The sequence below is a fragment of the Enhydra lutris genome, unplaced genomic scaffold (assembly GCF_002288905.1).
Source record: "Enhydra lutris kenyoni isolate GAN:26980312 unplaced genomic scaffold, ASM228890v2 scaffoldscaffold37, whole genome shotgun sequence".
Classification (NCBI taxonomy): Eukaryota; Metazoa; Chordata; class Mammalia; order Carnivora; family Mustelidae; genus Enhydra; species Enhydra lutris.
Genome location: NW_019154121.1, coordinates 22111373 through 22130184, shown reverse-complemented (window position 1 = coordinate 22130184; position 18812 = coordinate 22111373). Strand labels below are relative to the sequence as shown.

General features: G+C 37.3%; 1 protein-coding gene across 1 annotated transcript in view; it reads right to left on the bottom strand.

The window, feature by feature from the left end:
- Positions 1-18812, bottom strand: part of LOC111154398 (remodeling and spacing factor 1) — a 164234-nt gene that overhangs the window by 38726 nt on the left and 106696 nt on the right. The gene's annotated exons all lie outside the window — the stretch shown is intronic.

Sequence of the window (18812 nt, the reverse complement as noted above, 5' to 3'; positions counted from 1 at the left end):
ATAGCAAGACGCAAAAGGACAGGTAGTATAAGATTCACAGAAGTTATAAAATGCACAAAATGATGCTACAATATTGATATGGCTACATACACATGTAGCAAAATCATAAACATAAGTATGTTTCACAGGACTGTGGCCATGCCTGGAAAATGAGGGGAAAAGAATAGAATGGAAAATGAGGGGAAAATACCTGTTTCTATTACATTTTTAATCAAAGGCAAATTTTAACAATATCTAAGTGTTTTATATTTTATACTATGTTGTTTATTTCAACACTTTCATTAAAAATTAAGAGAGATGAGTCAGATAAACTTTCATGCTCTGGTGCCACTTCCACACTGGTTAGTTAGGAGACCTTGGAAAAACTATCTTTCCACATTTCTTTAGACTCTAAACTCTCTCAAAGTGAAATACAAATACCTATTGTCAAGAAACTGCCATGGGGCGCCTGGGTGGCTCAGTTGGTTGAGCGACCGCCTTTGGCTCAGGTCATGATCCTGGAGTCCTGGGATCGAGTCCCACATCGGGCTCCCTGCTTGACAGGGAGTCTGCTTCTCCCGCTGACCTCTCTCTTCTCTTATTCTCTCTCTCTCACTCTCAAATAAAAAATAAATAAAATCTAAAAAAAAAAAAAAAAGAAAAGAAACTGCCGTGAAGGCTGCCTGGGTGGCTCAGTCTTAAGCATCTGAGTCTTGGTCTCAGGTCAGGTGATGATCCCAGAGTTATGGGATTGAGCCCCAAGTTGGGGTCTGTGCTTGACAGAGTTTGCTTGAGGATTCTCTCCTCCTCTCTCTGCCCTTCCCACAATGTGTACTCTCCCCTCACCTTCTCCCGTCAAATAAATAAATAATCTTAAAGGGAGGGAAAAAAAAAACAAAAGAAATTGCTGTGAGGTTTTTTGTTTTTTGTTTTTTTTTTAAATGAAGCCAATGAAGCACTTTGTCCAATATTTGGGAGCTATTATTATTATTATTTGGCCCCTTCTTACCATAAACTTTAGCCACATTAGAAAATGCAGTGTTCCATAAGAGACTCTTAATGTCACAAAACAAACTGAAGGTTGCAGGGGGCAGGGAGTGTGGAGAGGGTGGCTGGGTTATGGACATTGGGGAGGGTATGTGCTATGGTGAGTGCTGTGAAGGGTATAAGCCTGACAATTCACAGACTTGTACCCCTGGGGTAAATAATACATTATATGTTAATAATTAAAAAAAAAAAAAAAGAAAGAAAATACAGTGTTTCCCAAAGATGCCATCATTGCTTAGAAAGCCATTTCTACTCTTCTTTACCTTGCAATTCCTCTCCTTCCCAATTTGTAAAACAATTAAAATATCAGTAACTATCCCCTATGATTGTTAATGATTATAGAAAGATGCATTCAATGATAATCATTATTATTGGTCATAATAATGTCATAATCATTATTATTATTACATTATTGGGAAAACCTTAACATCTGTCAAGCCCAGTTAAGCATCACTTGATTTTATGTAGTTTTATCTGAGTTTTTCCCCTCCTAAGAATTAACCACTCCCTGTCCTGTGTCTGCATACTGTTTTCTATAGGGTTTTATAATAGCACTATTACCCCAAGTTCCAATTTTTTAAAAATAATTTTATTTACTTGAGGGGTGTCTGGGCGGCTCAGTGGGTTAAGCCTGTGCCTTCGGCTCAGGTCATGACCTCAGGATCCTGGGACTAAGCCCTGCATCAGGTTCTCTTCTCAATGGGGTGCCTGCTTCCCCCTTTCTCCCTGCCTGCTTCTTTGCTTACTTGTGATCTCTCTGTGTGTCAAATAAATAAATAAAATCTTAAAAGAGAAAGATTTTATTTATTTGAAAGAGAGCGAGAGAGAGAGAGCATGAGCAGGGGTAGTGGCAGGGGAGAAGCAGGCTCTCCACTGAGCAGGGAGCATGATGAGGGGCTCCATCCCAGGACTCCGGGATCATGACCTGAGAGGAAGGCAGATTCTTAACCAACAGAGCCACCCAGGTGCCCCTGAAATTACAGTTACTTATTTACAAATCTCTCTTATTAGTCTAACGAACTATGCCACTGTTAAGAGTTATGATTACCTGCGGTAAGACACTCAAACATCCCCTGGTTATACTGAATAAATTGAAATGGCAATAAATTCTAGCCTTGTGTTGATAAATTACATCAACACAATTTAAGATGTAGATTTTACTGATACGAAGTCTTCTTATACATTATGCATACTATATAACTATTTGATTTACTATTCTTCTAAGTTTATCTGACCAACTTACAGAGATTTTGGCAAAGACATGACACATTTAATAGCTGTTCAGGTATACTGCACTTGACGATTAATAAATACACTTACGCAAGAGACCATTTAAAAAATAAGAAAAAAAAATGAAAGGCCCTTGGGGCGTCTTGGTGTCTCAGTGGGTTAAAGCCTCTGTCTTCAGCTCAGGTCATGATCCCAGGGTCCTGAGATCGAGCCCCACATCGGGCTCTCTTCTCGGCAGGGAGCCTGCTTCCTCCTCTCTCTCTTAGCCTCTCTCCCTGCCTACTTGTGATCTCTGTCAAATAAATAAATAAAATCTTTAAAAAAAAAAAAAGGCCCTAAACAAAAATGGGTTATGACAGGAACAGACAATTCAAAGATGACAAAATGTACAAACTCTACTATCAATCAAAGAAATTGTCAAAAAACACTACAATTTTTTTTCAAAAAACACTACAATTTTTAATCAAACCAAAGAGCAAAGTTTTCCTTTAGTAAGAACATTCAAAACTTCTAAGAGTATGCTGAAAGGAACATGTTCATTCACGGACAGTGTTAGTACAAACTGGTACAACTACTCAATAATCAATATTTATCAGGTGCTTAAATTATATACAGAACTTTCTTCTTTAAAAAATTTTTTTAAAAAGAAATATTTAAAGACGGGAAAATCCTCATAGTGGAGTAAGTACTTTTTGTACTTATTATATATATAATTGCATTTATCACATAATCTCAATTCTAATTAAATAAATAAACAACCATGCCTAAAATAAACACTGGAAAGAAAGAAATCACAATATTAACAGTTGTTTTTCCCTCTTGGTCACAAGACAATGAATAACTTTTATTTTTTGCTTTACACTTCCCCAAGTTTTCTAGAGCGAACATGTATTTTCTCTACAGTGAGATAAATTATAAGCAACCCAAGTGTAAGAAACCCTGGTTTGCCCAGGACTGAGGGGTCTTCTAGGACACAGGACATGCCATGCTAAAACAGACAATCCTAGACAAGAGAGGACAGATAACTGGTCACACTATTCTCATTTATGATGACTTGTCATTAAAATTAAATATGTATACACTACTGTTTCTACAATGGTACTGTTAAATGTCTCTGGAACCAACTCTCATTCTGTTTATCAACCAGAGTAAAATGTGTTGACCATTTTGCAAGACAGCCAATTAGGACTTAAGGAACATTAAATGATAGCAGAGCAATGCACCACGAAAGCAACCCTTCAGATTCAGCATTCATAATTTAGGTAAGCAAGTTTACATTAACCTTTTTAACATACATTCAAAATTAATTGGCAGTAAACAGGTACAACACACCTACCATGAGCAGAGATCTGTATCAGCTACTGGGGATACAGAAAGGAGTAAGACTGGTAGGTATTACAATAAAGTCATGTTCACCAGCTATCTCTGAGACACTGCCACTACCAGTAACTTTCCTACATTTCTCGAGCATTAACTATCTCAATGTTCTTCACTATCCTCACACCTGCAATCTCTCTGCTATGTCCACATTTTCAGATGATTCCATCCTCCATTTCACAGAGAAAATAGAAGCCACGAGGCAGAAGCTCCTTCCCATCTCCTGACCTGTAAACCTACTCCTGTTAAAATAGAGATTTATTTTAAGCTAAGCCCAATCCTTCTACCTATGTTTTGGATCTTATCTCCTCTAGTCTACTCAGGAAGGGTTGTTTGTTTGTTTGTTTAAAAGATTTTTATTTTTTTATTTGAGAGAGAGAGAGAACACAGAGGGAGAGGGAGAGGGAGAAGCAGACTCCCTGTTGAGCAAAGAGCCCAATATAGGGCTCAGTCCCAGGACCCAGAGATTATGACCTAAGCCAAAGACAGCCGCTCCAATGACTGAGCAATCCAGCCCCCCAGGAAGGGTTTTAACAATGTTATCATCTCACTTGTTTTAATAGGACCTCAGTAGCTGTCCTATGCCAAGAAGTTGAAAGAAGACCAAGGAGAGAAACAAGAATTGTTTGGGTAATATTTTAAGAGAATTCATGATAAAAGCTTTTCAAGGTCATCTCATTGTATTCAGATTTTAAAAAACCATTCTTAATAAACCACAAGGCCCTAAACAACCCCCACACCACTCTCCCCCACCTCCCACAGCCTGACCTCCCTGACCTCATTTCTTCCTGTATTATAATACCCCTCACTCATTCAGCTTCAGCTGCATTACTCACCTTGCTATAATACAGGAGCCAGCAAATTTATTCTGTAAAGGGTCAGACAGTAAATATTTTAGTCTATATAGCAACTATTCAACTCTACCTTTATAGTAAGACAGCAACTATGGACAATAAGACACGAAAAGAAACAATACATTCTAACAAAAGAATAGCAAACCAGGTGGTACCTGGGTGGCTCAGGTCATAATCCCAGAGTCCTGGGATCAAGCCCCATGTGGGCTTCATGCTCTCCCTTCCCTTGTACCCCTCCCCCCCTACTTGTGTGTTCACAAGCACTCTCTCTCAAATGAGTAAATAAAATCTTTAAACAAAAAAGAAAGAATAGCAGGCCCTTTAGCCTACAGTCCTTACTCTGCCAATCTCTGTCCTAACATATTAAGTAGATAATGCTTCCCCCTCAGGGTCTTGCTCTAGCCAATCCTTTAGTTTTTACTCAAGTGTCACATTTTCAGTGAGTCCTTTTCTAACCCCCAATCTAAAGTTACACCCTCCCTCATCCCCCAATTATTTTACCTCCATAGCTCCTTATGATCATCTAATACACTGCGTATTTACTGATTGTTTATTGTCTACCTCCCCATACTCTGTAAGGCTAGAAGTCAATTGATTTTGTTTACAGGCTTATTCCCAACTACCAAGAATAATACATGATATACAGCATGTACTCAATAAATATTTGTTGATTGCAATGAATGAATGAAATATTATAGGTAAAGTATCAACCATACTTATGAGAAAAATATATTTTTACAAGTGAAATATTTTGCTTGGCAAAAAAACTTACCATTTTAAAGATGCTGACAGATTTTACAGTTTCCAAAAGGGGCCCAAAATACTGCACTCATCAGTTGATTTTATCAGTATCATGTGCCTAATGGACAAGTAATAGGAGCTACCTACACTAACACATTGGTACAACCAATTTACTACATGCTAAAGGGATATGAATTGGTGCCAGTTTTATTTATTTATTTATTTATTTGAGAGAGAGAGAGCGCGAGCGCACGCAGGAACACGCAAGCAGGGGGAGTAGCAGGTAGAGGAAGAAGCAGGCTCCCACTGAGCAGGGAGCCCAGCAAGGGGCTTGATCCCAGAACCCTGAGATCATGACCTGAGCAGAAGGCTGCCGCTTAACTAACTGAGCCACCCAGGTACCCTTGATGCCAATTCTTTTATAATTTATTTAAAAATTACATGGTAGATATCTAACAGAGGCTTTATTTATAATTAAGTATAACAAAATAAAGAAAGCCACACAAAAAAAGTAACAGACTTTTTTTTTCAGTGCAAAAAGCTGCTTTTATTAAAGAAAGGGGACGTGACCTGTAGGCAGAAAGAGCTGCGCTAGGGTTGTGAGGAGTGACTGATTATATACTTTTAAGATGGGAGAGTAGGAATAAAGGGGGTTTCCAAAATGATTTTCTTACATTAAGGAAGACTTACAGGATCCTGGAGATCTGGCTATTGTTAAGCTAAGGTTGCTTTTTGTCTCTAGCAAGGCATCAACTTTAAGGAAGCTGTGAACTCCTTGAGGACTGTCATATTCTGCCTGTCTCAAGCACCAATCTGTCATGTCAATTAGAAACCCAGAAATATTTCTGTGGTGATCTGGAAGGCATACACAGTGAACAAATAACAGATTAATAAATTATTAGAAGGCAAATAGGAACTAGGACCTTGCCAGCTATTCTGCAAGCCCTACACATGCCTCTTCCCAAGAATTCCCTCTCCCTACCAAGAAAAACAATTAACCTGACTTTTATGTTAAGCACGTCCTTATTTTAGTTTTACCTGTGTATTATTTTCCTTTTTCTGTCCCTTTAATTTTCTGTTGTCCCCTCCATCCTTTACTTTTCTTGAAATTATTTGTTCAAGTCACTGCATCATTTGTTCTATAATTTCCAGATGATGCTGACTGCACTCCGATGCTCCTCTGCCCTTTTTGTTCCTTGAACAGTCACTTTGATCTATAGCCTTCATCAGATTCCAGTTCAATTTTGCAGCAAAACTACTTCAGTGATGGTGGGTTCTTTATCAAAAGGCATTAATGTCTGATTTATTTCCCTCTTTTTGTAATGTTAACAGATACTGATGCTCTCTATCTAAAACCTTTACCGGGAACTGCAGAATAATGATATTCCCATTCTATCATTCCTTCATCAGTGACTTGCTGGAATAAATTCCATAAACTTTATGAATTCACTATTTTGTTATACAGTAGTACAGTTCATATAGAAAAGGAAGGATAAGTAGTCTGCTTCTTTTCATTTATTTAACAATGTTCAAAACGATAATTTGATCATCATTGGAAATCTCCAAAGGTAACCAATTTTTCTTTTAGTATCATAATGAAATCATGGATTTAAGGCTTATTCAGTAGGATCTCTAAATTGGCTCTTGAGTCTTTTTTTTTTTTTTTTTTTTTTTTTTTTTAAGTATGATCCATGCCTTCTGTAGAGCCCAATGTGGGGCTTGAACTGATGACCCTGAAATCAAGACCTGGCTGAGATCAATGTCTTAGTTTGGATGCTTAACCGACTGAGCCACCTAGTTGTCCTGGCCCTTGAGTCTTTTTGACATGACTTGATAACATCCATACTACCGGGAATGACAAAATGTTTCTTGGCTCATTCCCATTATGCCCCTGAATTGGTGGGAAACTTCTTCACAAATACAACCTAGGTGTTAAGGCTGATCACTACTGTTGGGTTGGACACTGTTTCTAAGTTTTTTTAGTGGACAGAACTAGGAAATACATGTATATATTAAAAAAAAAAAAACTCATGAATTCATAATGCTGTTTCAGTGTTTTCTTAATCTCTTTTATCTTACATCTTATAATCTACCCCCTACTCTGAGAACCTTGGTTTTAAAGGACAACATGGGTGATATAATTAAAATATTATTACTTTTTCTTTCTCATGCTAGATATAAAACATTCTCAGAAAAACAGTATTGACACCATCATCAAATTGATTTAATAAAAAGTTAAGAGTTATTTGTGTGTACTCTTCTCATTCTCTCTCCATCTGTCCTACTATAGCTCCACTGTCAAAACACATATCCATTAATGACTGACTACATATTATCTCATTATCTGCCACTTAGATACAGTTACATGTAACCACAAATTTAATGCTCACCCAACATTCTTTTTAAAATCTTATTTTGAGGGGCGCCTGGGTGGCTCAGTGGGTTAAGCCTTTGCTTTTGGCTCAGGTCATGATCCCAGGGTCCTGAGATCGAGCCCCACATTGGGCTCTCTGCTCAGCCTGCTTCCTCCTCTCTCTCTGCCTGCCTCTTCACCTACTTGTGATCTCTGTCAAATAAATAAATAAAATCTTAAAAAAAAATAAAATCTTATTTTGAAATAAATTTAGACACACAGATATGTTACAAAAACAGTTCAGGTATACCTTCACACTGTTTTTCCTAAAGTTAACAACTTAGATACCTATAGTATAATTATAAAATCAGGAAATCAACAATAGTAACATACTATTAATTAAACAGATTTTATTTAAATTTTGCTAATTTTTCTCCAATGTCATTTCCATTTAAGGATCCAGGTCTCATTTTGTTCTTGTGTTTGTTCTTGTTTCCTCCAATCTGTGACTGTTCCTCATTCTTTCCTTGTTTCTTCTGCTCTGACACAGTTATTAGGATACCTCTTAATTTTGGCTTTTAAATGTTTTCTCAATATTAGATTGAGATTATATATTTTTGACAAAAATCCCACAAAAAGAGATGCTGTGCATTACATCAAAAAATATAGGAAATGTCAATGCCTAATCATTTAGTTAAGGCACTGTTGGCTCTGGTTTTTACCATTTTTCTTCTTGTAACAAGTAGGTGTCTTCGGGAGCTACATTGAAATTATGCTAATATTCTGTTTCTCCATAAACTGCACCTTGTCTGCAACAATTATTACTGTAGAGTTTCCCTCATGCTGATCTGTATTTCCTTCACCTCTATTATTTACACAATTATGTACTTCTGTAAGTAGAACTCATGGGCATTTGTTTAAATCTACGGTTTAGGGGCGCCTGGGTGGCTCAGTGGGTTAAGCCTCTGCCTTCGGCTCAGGTCATGATCCTGAGGTCCTGGGATCAAGCCCCACGTCGGGCTCTCTGCTCGGCGGGGAGCCTGCTTCCCCCCCTCTCTCTCGCTGCCTGCCTCTCTGCCTACTTGTGATCTCTGTCAAATTAAAAAAAAAAAAAATCTTTAAATCTATGGTTTAAATCTACCATTATATAAATTTGTAGCTAAAACAGTTTCTGCTTTCACTACTGAGAGCTACTTCTTATTGGCACCTGTACACTACTAACATGCCCCAGTTTTTTTTGAGCACGTCCTTAGACTCCGGCATTCTATGATGTCTCAGGCTCATCTTGTATTCTCCCTGCCCGTCTCCAGAATCAATCTAAGGAGCACTGGCTTCTTTTATTGGAGAATGATATTTTGGAATAAATATCTAGAGACTAAGAGTGCACATTACTACCAGGGTATCGTCATTCTTCAGATTCCTCTCATAAACAGAAGTAGGAAACATACATATGAATTAGTAACAAAAAAAAGAATATGTTTGTATGTATTTTGACAGCATCCACCACTGATATTGTTAGTCATTCTGGCTATCTGAAGCTCATTCACTTGAAGATTTCTAAAATAGACCACAAATATTGGTAAGTTTATCGCAGTCTTTATTTGAAAGCCAGTTTGGCTGGACATATAATCCCTGGGTCACATTTCTGTTGCCTTACATATGTTATGGCATTTTATTCTATCATAAAGCATTGCTTTCAAACAGAGTGCTGGCAGTCCGATTTTCTTTCTGCTATAAGTCACATGGTCTTTTTGCCTGGATAACTGAAGACTTTCTTCTTCAAATCCCAATAAATATGTCTTGATGTTCGTTGTTTTGGGTTGATTTTCCAAGGTACATAGTACCTTTTCAATACGCAGTCTAACAACTTTGTTTCAGGAGGTTTTGTTAAGGACAGACTGCAGTATTTTTGTCTGCTCCCTTGCTTTGGTTTTGGTTTTCTTTTTTGTGGAGACTTGTTGGATTTTCTTTCCCATCTTCAAATCCTTATCTCTTTCTGTCAAATCTTTATCTCTTTCTTCATTTATTTTTGATTAAAAAAAAATACACAGCTTTCCATTTCCCATTTGGCCAAGGCACTGATCCTTGAGTTTGTTCACTGTGATGTTTCTCCTGGATCTGGGAAAAATCTTGACTATTCTGAGTTCTACCACCTATGAATTATAGTTTTCACGTTCTGTGGGAATGTCTTTAGGATAAGTGTTTATTCTTATAATCCTGTGGGATTTTCTTTGATCCTTTTTAGTTGCTTATTTTTCTGTCAAATAGATTATTTTTCTAATTTCATAGCTCTAGAGTTCCCTACTTGTTATTTTTTGTGAGATATTCAAATTTAAAGTGATTTACTTAATGAGATGAATGAACCCTATTCCTTTCTCATACTTTTATTTGGAGCTTCTTTTTTGCATGCCTATACTGTCCCTGTCCTACTTAATTTGGATTCTGTTCCTAGCAGTTTGGACAAAGCTCAGTGTGGAGTTTATTCTGGAAGGGAGGTCTGGCTGGAGAAGTCTGAGAATTCCCAAGCACCCCAGAGCCTCTTTAAGACCTTAGTTTCCAATACTGTCTACAGTTTTTAATTTTTGCTATTAATACGTTCCTTTAATGAAGAAATTTGTAGAGACTCAAAAACAATGCCACTGCCATTTTCCAAAAATTGTGAATGATAACTTCAATTTTTCCTTCTAATTCAAGTCACAACAAACTTAATCAGAACAGCAATAGTTAATCTAATCATAAGATTTCTTTCGCTCTTCTCCTTCCTTCCCACACCTTCCCTTCCTCCTTTCCTCTCCAGTAAGCACAAATGATTCACTTAAGAAGCAACATGGTCTGGAGGCGCCTGGGTGGCTCAGTCATTAGGTGTCTGCCTTCAGCTCAGGTCATGATCCCAGGGTCCTGGGATCAAGGCCTGCGTCAGGCTCCCAGCTCTGTGGGATGCCTGCTTCTCCCTCTCCCACTCCCCCTGCTTGTGTTCCCTCTCTCACTGTGTGTCTCTCTCAAATAATAAGTAAAATCTTAAAAAAAAAAAAAAAGAAAGAAAAGAAAAAGAAAAAGAAGCAACATGGTCTGTGTTCTATTGTTCCTGGCATAAAAATAAGAGAAATGCAAACTTCAATGTATTTTATCCTTCACCTGACAATTTGAGGCAGGCCTAACGTAAAGAAGGAATGATGGTGATGATAAAAAATAATATATTTTCTTTTGTTTTTATAAAGGAAACTAAGATATCGTAACAAGGTGACAATAACACTTCTATTTATCTGCTCTCTCTATACTTTTCTGTATGGAACACTATTTAACATGGTAATATAAAAGTGGATGATTTGGGGGGCACCTGGGTGGTTCACAGGGTTGAGCTTCTGCCTTCAGCTCGGGTTGTGATCTCGAGGTCCTGAAATAGAGCCCTGCATCAGGTTCTCTACTCAGCGGGGAGCCTGCTTCTCCCTCTCTCTTTTTGCCTACTTTTTGCCTACTCCCTCTGCCTACTTGTGATCTCTGTCAAATAAATAAATAAATCTTAAAAAAAAAAGGTGGATTATTTTGTGCCAAGTATAAGGACATTTTAAAACCCATCCATGGGACACCTGGGTGGCTCAGTTGGTTAAGTGACTGCCTTTGGCTCAGATCTTGATCCTGGTGTCCCAGGATCGAGTCCCAGCATTGGGATCCCTGCTCAGCAGAGAGTCTGCTTTTCCCTCTGACCCTCCCCACCTCATGTTCTCACTCTCTCATTCTCTTTCTTTCTCAAATAAATAAAATATTTAAAAATAAATGAATAAATAATAAAATCCACCCCTAAGTCTCTAGATTAAACACCCATACCGTATCAAAACACTTCTTTGTAGCTGTAACAATTAGTACCCACCCTTTCTATGGAAGGGGCTACAAACTCTAATGGCCACAGGAACCAGGCAAGAAAACATAAATGAGGGTAAGAAAAATATAAAGCTAGAAATACAAATAAATTGTTTTTATTGAACATAATATAAATTATGTGTAATGCTGGTGATTATGTTTTGAATCTCAAAAAGCTACTAAAGTTTTATTATTTTATTTCTTAATTTATTTTATTATTTTATTTCTTAATTCATTATTCCTTTGATTTGGAATCAGAAACTGGATCACTGTTTCCGGGACCAGGGACTGGTCATTACGACAGTGTTGGATCCAGTATGCAGTCAGTACTGTTATACACAACACAAAATCTGGCCTTGAGTCATTTAATAGGGAGTTTACTACTATATATTTAATGCCAGTAAACAGCTGCTGGTGAGCATGAACACTGATAGAATTTTGTACACAGGGAATCTACTTTCAGGATTTTTACATAATTTTTGTAATTGAATGCCCTCATTATTTAGTTTTCAGTACTGTACTAGTAAACTTAGTTTATATTACTTTAGAAAGGCAAACTGAACAATATTAATTTTCCTTCTTAAATTTGAAGTCAGAGAATCTATTTCACGATTCAGGCCATCATATCCATTTCTGGATACCAACTACAGTAGGAAAGTGGGCCAGGTTACTCTATATCTACTACATTTCCTATTGAATCAAGTTCATGAAAATGAGTGAATCAACTAATAAAATTATAATATCCGAAGTGTTCAATTTTATTGCCAACTTGAGTCTTTGAGAAAATATTAGTTGATAAGGCTAGATTTTTTTTTTTTTTTTTTTTTTTCCTAAATGAATTTTAAAATATACTCCTTCGCGGCCCCCCCCCCCCCCCCCGCCAAGGCTTCCTAATACCACATCATGGCTAAGCCATCTATGGGCCACAGGAGTCCCAAGACAGCATTTTTAAAGATAAAAGAACAAAACTTTATTGTGTCATTATATGGGTGTTTTTTGTGTGTAAAAAAGTTAAAAATGGGGCGCCTGGGTGGCTCAGCTGCCTTCGGCTCAGGTCATGATCTCGGGGTCCTGGGATCGAGTCCTGCATCGGGCTCTCTGCTCAGCAGGGAGCCTGCTTCCCTTCCTCTCTCTCTGCCTGCCTCTCTGCCTACTTGTGATCTCTCTCTGTCAAATAAATAAATAAAATCTTTAAAAAGTTAAAAATGAAACCTCACAGTCATGGTAATTAACCTTTTGAACAGGATAACTCTTAGAGACTGACTCATAGGTCAATCAATTTTTTGCATAATGAATGAACCATACAATACAGTATTTTTCTATACTATGAGGCTTGATGATCTGCAGTGACCATGAGGAGTCTTCTTCAGTTCAGCTAAGCATTCAGATTCACAAGACTACTACAGATCACACTGCATGAGTCTACCAACATGGATGTAAGACAGCTTGCCAACAGGTGTAGGGGCTTAAAACCTGGTATAGGCTTTGCCACAGTCTATATAGCAATTCATATGGGCATCTAGGAGCTATCTTCTCCCAGCTGACAACTTCAGGAGCAAGTATATAGGATTCACATTGCGTAGGTGTGGGAACTGCTTTGTCTTTAAATGCCTCATGTTCTGTGGTGCCTGGGTGGCTCAGTTAAGCATCTGCCTTCGGCTCAGGGCACGATCCCCAGATCCTGGGATCAAGTCCTGCATCAGGCTCCCTGCTCAGCGGAGAGCCTGCTTCTCCCTCACCCTCTGCTGCTCCCCCTGCTTGTGCTCTGTCAAATAAATAAATAAATACAATCTTAAAAATAAAAAGTCTCTATAAAATATCATCATCTCAAATTTAAGCTTTGTCTTAGATATGATCACAATAGCCAAAGGAGGATCACGTCTAGGTAACTTTTTCTAAGTATGACCTATTTGGATGTTTTTTTAAAGATTTTATTTTTAAGTAATTGCTACCCCCAACATGGGGCTCAAATCTACAACCCCGAGATCAAAAGTCACATGCTCTACCAACTGAGCCAGTACAGTGCCCCTACATTTGTATTTTAAAATTTCCCCTCAATACACAAAAAAGTCATCTCCTAAAGTTGGGGCTCATTAAGGAACCATATCCAAATTAGCTCTTGTCATTTAAAAAGATTAATCAATGCTACAAATAAATCACTATGGGTACTATTATTATCTGTGCTTTCATCAGCTACAATACAGAATATAACAAATGACTTAAATTCTTGTCCTTCTGTTCATAGTAATCTATTCACTATGAACAAGTGTATTTGCATTTGCACTTATGTATATAAATGCTCAGTCTAGTTGGGACACATTTTTTGCTGGACCCAAACTCAATGTTGAAAAAAACAGTTTTGATTCGTATGCAATATTTTTTTCTTAAAAATCTGTAACTGCTCATCAACCATTGAGTAATATATGGAATTGTTCAATCACTATATTGTATACTTGAAACTAATATAACACTGTATGTCCAAGTACAATGGAATTAAAAGATATACAGTTATCTATATATATCTCTATATATCGACATATAGAGATATATATAGATATCTGTATATCTTTTCTTTTAATATTAAGTCATTTAATAGGGAATTTACTACTATATATTTAATGCCAGTAAACAGCTGCTGGTGAGCATGAAGTATTAGCAAACACTGATAGAATTTTGTATACAGGGAATCTACTTTCAGGATTTTTACATAATTTTTGTAATTGAATGCCATCATTATTTAGTTTTCAGTCCTGTACTAGTAAACTTAGTTTATGTTACTTTAGAAAGGCAAACTGAAAAATATCGATATATATCGATATGTATATATATCTATATACATAGATACATATAATGAACCATACAATATAAGATTTTTCTGTACTATGAGGCTTGATGATCTACAGTGCCCATGAGGAGTCTTCTTCAGTTCAGCTAAGCATTCAGAAACAAATCTCAGCATTAAGAAACAAATCTTAAAACTGCAGTTCTCCCCTTGTCCCTCGTAATTTCTCCATTAGGTATCTTTTCCCTTACCCATCATATTACTACAGTACTGTTTCATAACACTATATGTATGGACTGAATTATTCCCCCCCTTAAACTCATGTTAAAGCCCCCATCCCCAATGTGACTATTTGGAGATGGGGTCTTAGTGAGATAATTATTGTTAAATGACATAAAAAAGGTAGAGCCACAATCAATAGGGCTGGTGCCCTTTTAGAAAAGGAAAAATACCAGAGCACTCTCTCACTACACACACAAATAGAGGCCACATGAGGCAGAGAGAAGGAAGCCATTTGTAAGCCAGGAAGAAAGCCTTTACCAGAATTTGAGTCTGCTGGCACTCCATCTGGGACTTCTAGCCTTCAAAACTGGGGGAAAATAAATCTGTTAAAGTCACCAAGCTCGGTATCTTGTTATGGCAGACAGGGAAGACTAATAGATTAAGTTGTATTATTTTGCCATGTTGAATTTAGATTTATATCAGAAATCAGATTAGTAATGGCCACCAGAGAATCATCTGTAGCTTACTTAACCTTTTGTAACCACAGGAATATTCTTCACTGCTGCCAACAAGTCACCTTCCCATTTTTCCTTCTCTTGTTTTTCAATATGTGACAGATACATGAATATAATAATTTTTTTACTTTAACTGTATCATAAGAAAAACAAAATGTAAGTACTAGGCTAAGCAACTGAGACTAAGCCCAATTTCAGGGGACACAGAGAGGACTAAGGTAAACTGGAGAATGCAAATTCTAAGGAGAGTCAAACATCACTCAGGTACAGCTCACTGCTGATAAGCAAAAACAAACCTCCATTGTTATCAGCTCTTCGAATTTCCAATTTTATTTTATTTTATTTTTTTAAAGTTTTATTTATTTATTTATTTGACAGACAGAGACCACAAGTAGGCAGAGAGGCAGGCAGGGAGAGAGAGGAGAAGCAGGCTCCCCGCTGAGCAGAGAGCCCGATGCGGGGCTCAATCCCAGGATCCTGAGATCATGACCCGAGCCGAAGGCAGAAGCTTTAACCCACTGAGCCACCCAGGTGCCCCCAAAATTTCCAATTTTAAATGTTCACAGCAAGTTCAAATTAAAAAAAAAACAAAACAAAACCAAAAGCAACCACACACATGTGGAAACATGTTCTCACAAAAATCTGTACATGAATGTTCACGGTGCCATTACTCATAATAGCCAAAAAGTGAAAACAACTCAAATGTCCATCAACTCATGAGTGAATTAACAAAATGTGGTGTATCTACATAAGGAAATATTATTCAGTCATAGGGGTAGGTAAAAAGTGGCAAGTGACTGCTTAATTATTACAGGGTTTCTTCATGTGGTGAGAGAAATCTTCTATAATTAGATGGTGGTGATGGTTGCACAACATTGTGAATATACAAAAAAAAAAACTGAATGGTATACTTTAAAATGCTGACTTTCACCTTAATTAAAAACAACAACAACAAAAGAAAGCAGCACTGTATAAACAAACAAACAAACAAACCAAAAAAAAGCTTTCAGGCCAAATCAGGTTTGTAAGTTGCCTATCTACAATTTCTATTCTCTATTAAAGATTCTCAAGTGGTAGTCTTTACCCATTCTGCATATAGGCAGAAGTGTATGATACAAAAACTAACAAAAGGAAAGTCTTTTTCCAATTAGCAGAAAGAAACCAAAGGTTAGGATTTCCCTCAACTTTGTTTTCCCTCATACTTCTTTTTTAGTGTTCTGGTACCTTCCAAATTAGAATACAGTATCTAACATGGAGTGAAAATATACATTAAACTTTATGGTGCCCCAGAAGAATAGTAACTTCTGGTAGTATACCACCAAACAAGATATTCTGGGTCTTAAACAGAGAAGGGCTTACGTTATACCTAACACTTGCTTTGAAATCTATCATCTATCACAGTTTGAGAAGAACAAGTCAGCAAGTATTTGAGAGCTTCAAGCTTGGTAGTATGCCTGACCCTAATATAAGTAGGAAAAAAAAATAGTATTTAATTAAGTGCTAGCATAACTTAGAAAAAGATCAAAATTCTGAGATTCCAGATGGCCCTGAATGACTAGAATTTCCAGAGTGAAAGAAAAGTATCTCAGAGAGATAAAAGCATGATAAGGACACAGAAGGAATGCCCAAGACACAAGGAGAAAATACACCTAGATAACCTGGAACCAGTGATGATGTAAAAAACCAGTGGGAGGGGCGCCTGGGTGGCTCAGTGGGTTAAAGCCTCTGCCTTCGGCTCAGGTCATGATCCCAGGGTCCTGGGATTGAGCCCCGCATCGGGCTCTCTGCTCGGCAGGGAGCCTGCTTCCCTTCCTCTCTCTCTGCCTGCCTCTACTTGTGATCTCTGTCAAATAAATAAAAACAAAACAAAACAAAACACAAAATCCTAGTGGGAGATAACACTAGAAACATCATCCAAGGCCAGACTGTGAGATTCTGAATGCCAGTTTAAGAAATTCAGACTTTTTCAAAGACAATTTCAATTACCTTTGAAATAAAAAATGATTTAATTACTCAGTTAGTGAATGTTTTAAGACATATGATGCCATCTTTGGATCTTTTCTTTGCTTATTTTTATAAGTAATTCATTTCTTCTTGGCACTTAAACAAAAAAAAATAATTTTACTAAGGTTAGATACAAAGAATTTACTAAGGTTAGATACATAGCAATTCAACAAACAAAGAAAAATCTATTTTAGCTGCAAGAATGAGAGTAGCTGTTTTATTCTTTCCGCAGTTCCTGTTTATTTTTTTCCTTCCTGATGTCTGATTTCCAAATATTCCTGCCCAAAGGCAATGTTTATTTACGTCTGAAAGTAATAAAAATGACAAGCCAGAATCCCATTTCTTTGGTCTTGCTTGGAAAAGAACACAATAACTACATCTAAGAGGATGGAGTAAGAGAGGGGGCTTTAGGGGTTGAATAAAAATGTCGACTCCCACAAATTATGTGTTTCTATAGCATCTAAAGTACACAAACCCCAGAGAAAGACCAAAGACTGCCCAGGTGTGAACACTGGGTATGCCACTAACAGGCTGCGTGACCCTGGGAAAGTCACTCAAATCTCTCCTTTGACTCCCTTTGCTCATTTGGAAAAAATAAAAACAAAACACAAAAAAACCCACAAAAAACCCGAAATACTACCTACCTATCATACCTAACAGATTGGTTGTGAAGATTATATGACTTAACACACGTAAAGCACTGAGCACAGTACTTGGCACAAGGTCAATGGTATGTGTCAGCTATTTTACCCACTTTAGTGTAAGCTTCACAAAAGCAAGGATTTGTCTTTCCTTATTGAAGTCTCGTGTCTAAAATGGTGCTTAACACATAGCAGGTGTACAGTAAGTATGTCCTAAATGAGTAAGCAACATTTTGCTATTGGAGTAACAGAAGAGAAACAGAAGAGACACTATTTAAAAGAGAAAGGGGAAAATCAAAGAAGGTTAAATGTCTTACTCCTCTTCCTTTGCTACTTTTTAAACAGATGTCCTCCCCTCCCAGCCTCTCTGTTAACTGTGCTTAGTGTTAAAATGTCAGTATTCACTGAGGAATGTTTTCAGGAACAGCTGTCTGAAAGACTCTGCTGTATTTAAATAAATACAAGGTTAGGAGGAAACTGCCTCTGTAACCTTGGTAAACAAAGTGTGATTCTCTGACCAGCAGCCTGAGCATCACCTAGGTCCTTGGTAACTAAAATGGCAAATCATCAACTTCACACAAGACCAATGTACTCAGTGTCTGCACTGTAAAAAGATCACCAGATAAACAGCATGCATATTAAAGTTTGAGAAGTACAGCCCTAGATTACTGTAGTTGAAGAGTAGAGGTGATACAAGACCAGGGTTCAAATCTAGACTCTGACCGTTTATTATATATAGGACCCAGGGCAAGTTTATAAACTTACCAATTACCTCATCTATAAAATTAAAACCATAATAACAGCAGTTCCCTCAAGGAGATGCTACGATGACTGAAAATGCATGTGTAGTGTTTGGTGGACTGCAAAGTAACAAAGCTAGGGGGAATGTAAAATGGCCCAGCAGCTGTAAAAAGTGGTATGGCAGATCTGCAAGCTACCATATGATCCAGCAATTCCACTTCTAGGTATATTCCCAAAAGAAGTGAAAACAGGTACTCAAATAGCTATTTGTACACCCATGTTCCTACCAGCAATATTCACAACAGCCAAAAGGTAGAAGAAAGCCAACTGTCCACAGACAGATGAATAAACAAATGTGATAAATATACAGTGGAATATTATTCAGCCTATCATTATACTCAGTGAAATTAGCCAGTCAAATATTCTATGAACAAATATTCTAAGATTTCTTGGACAGAACATCCCAAG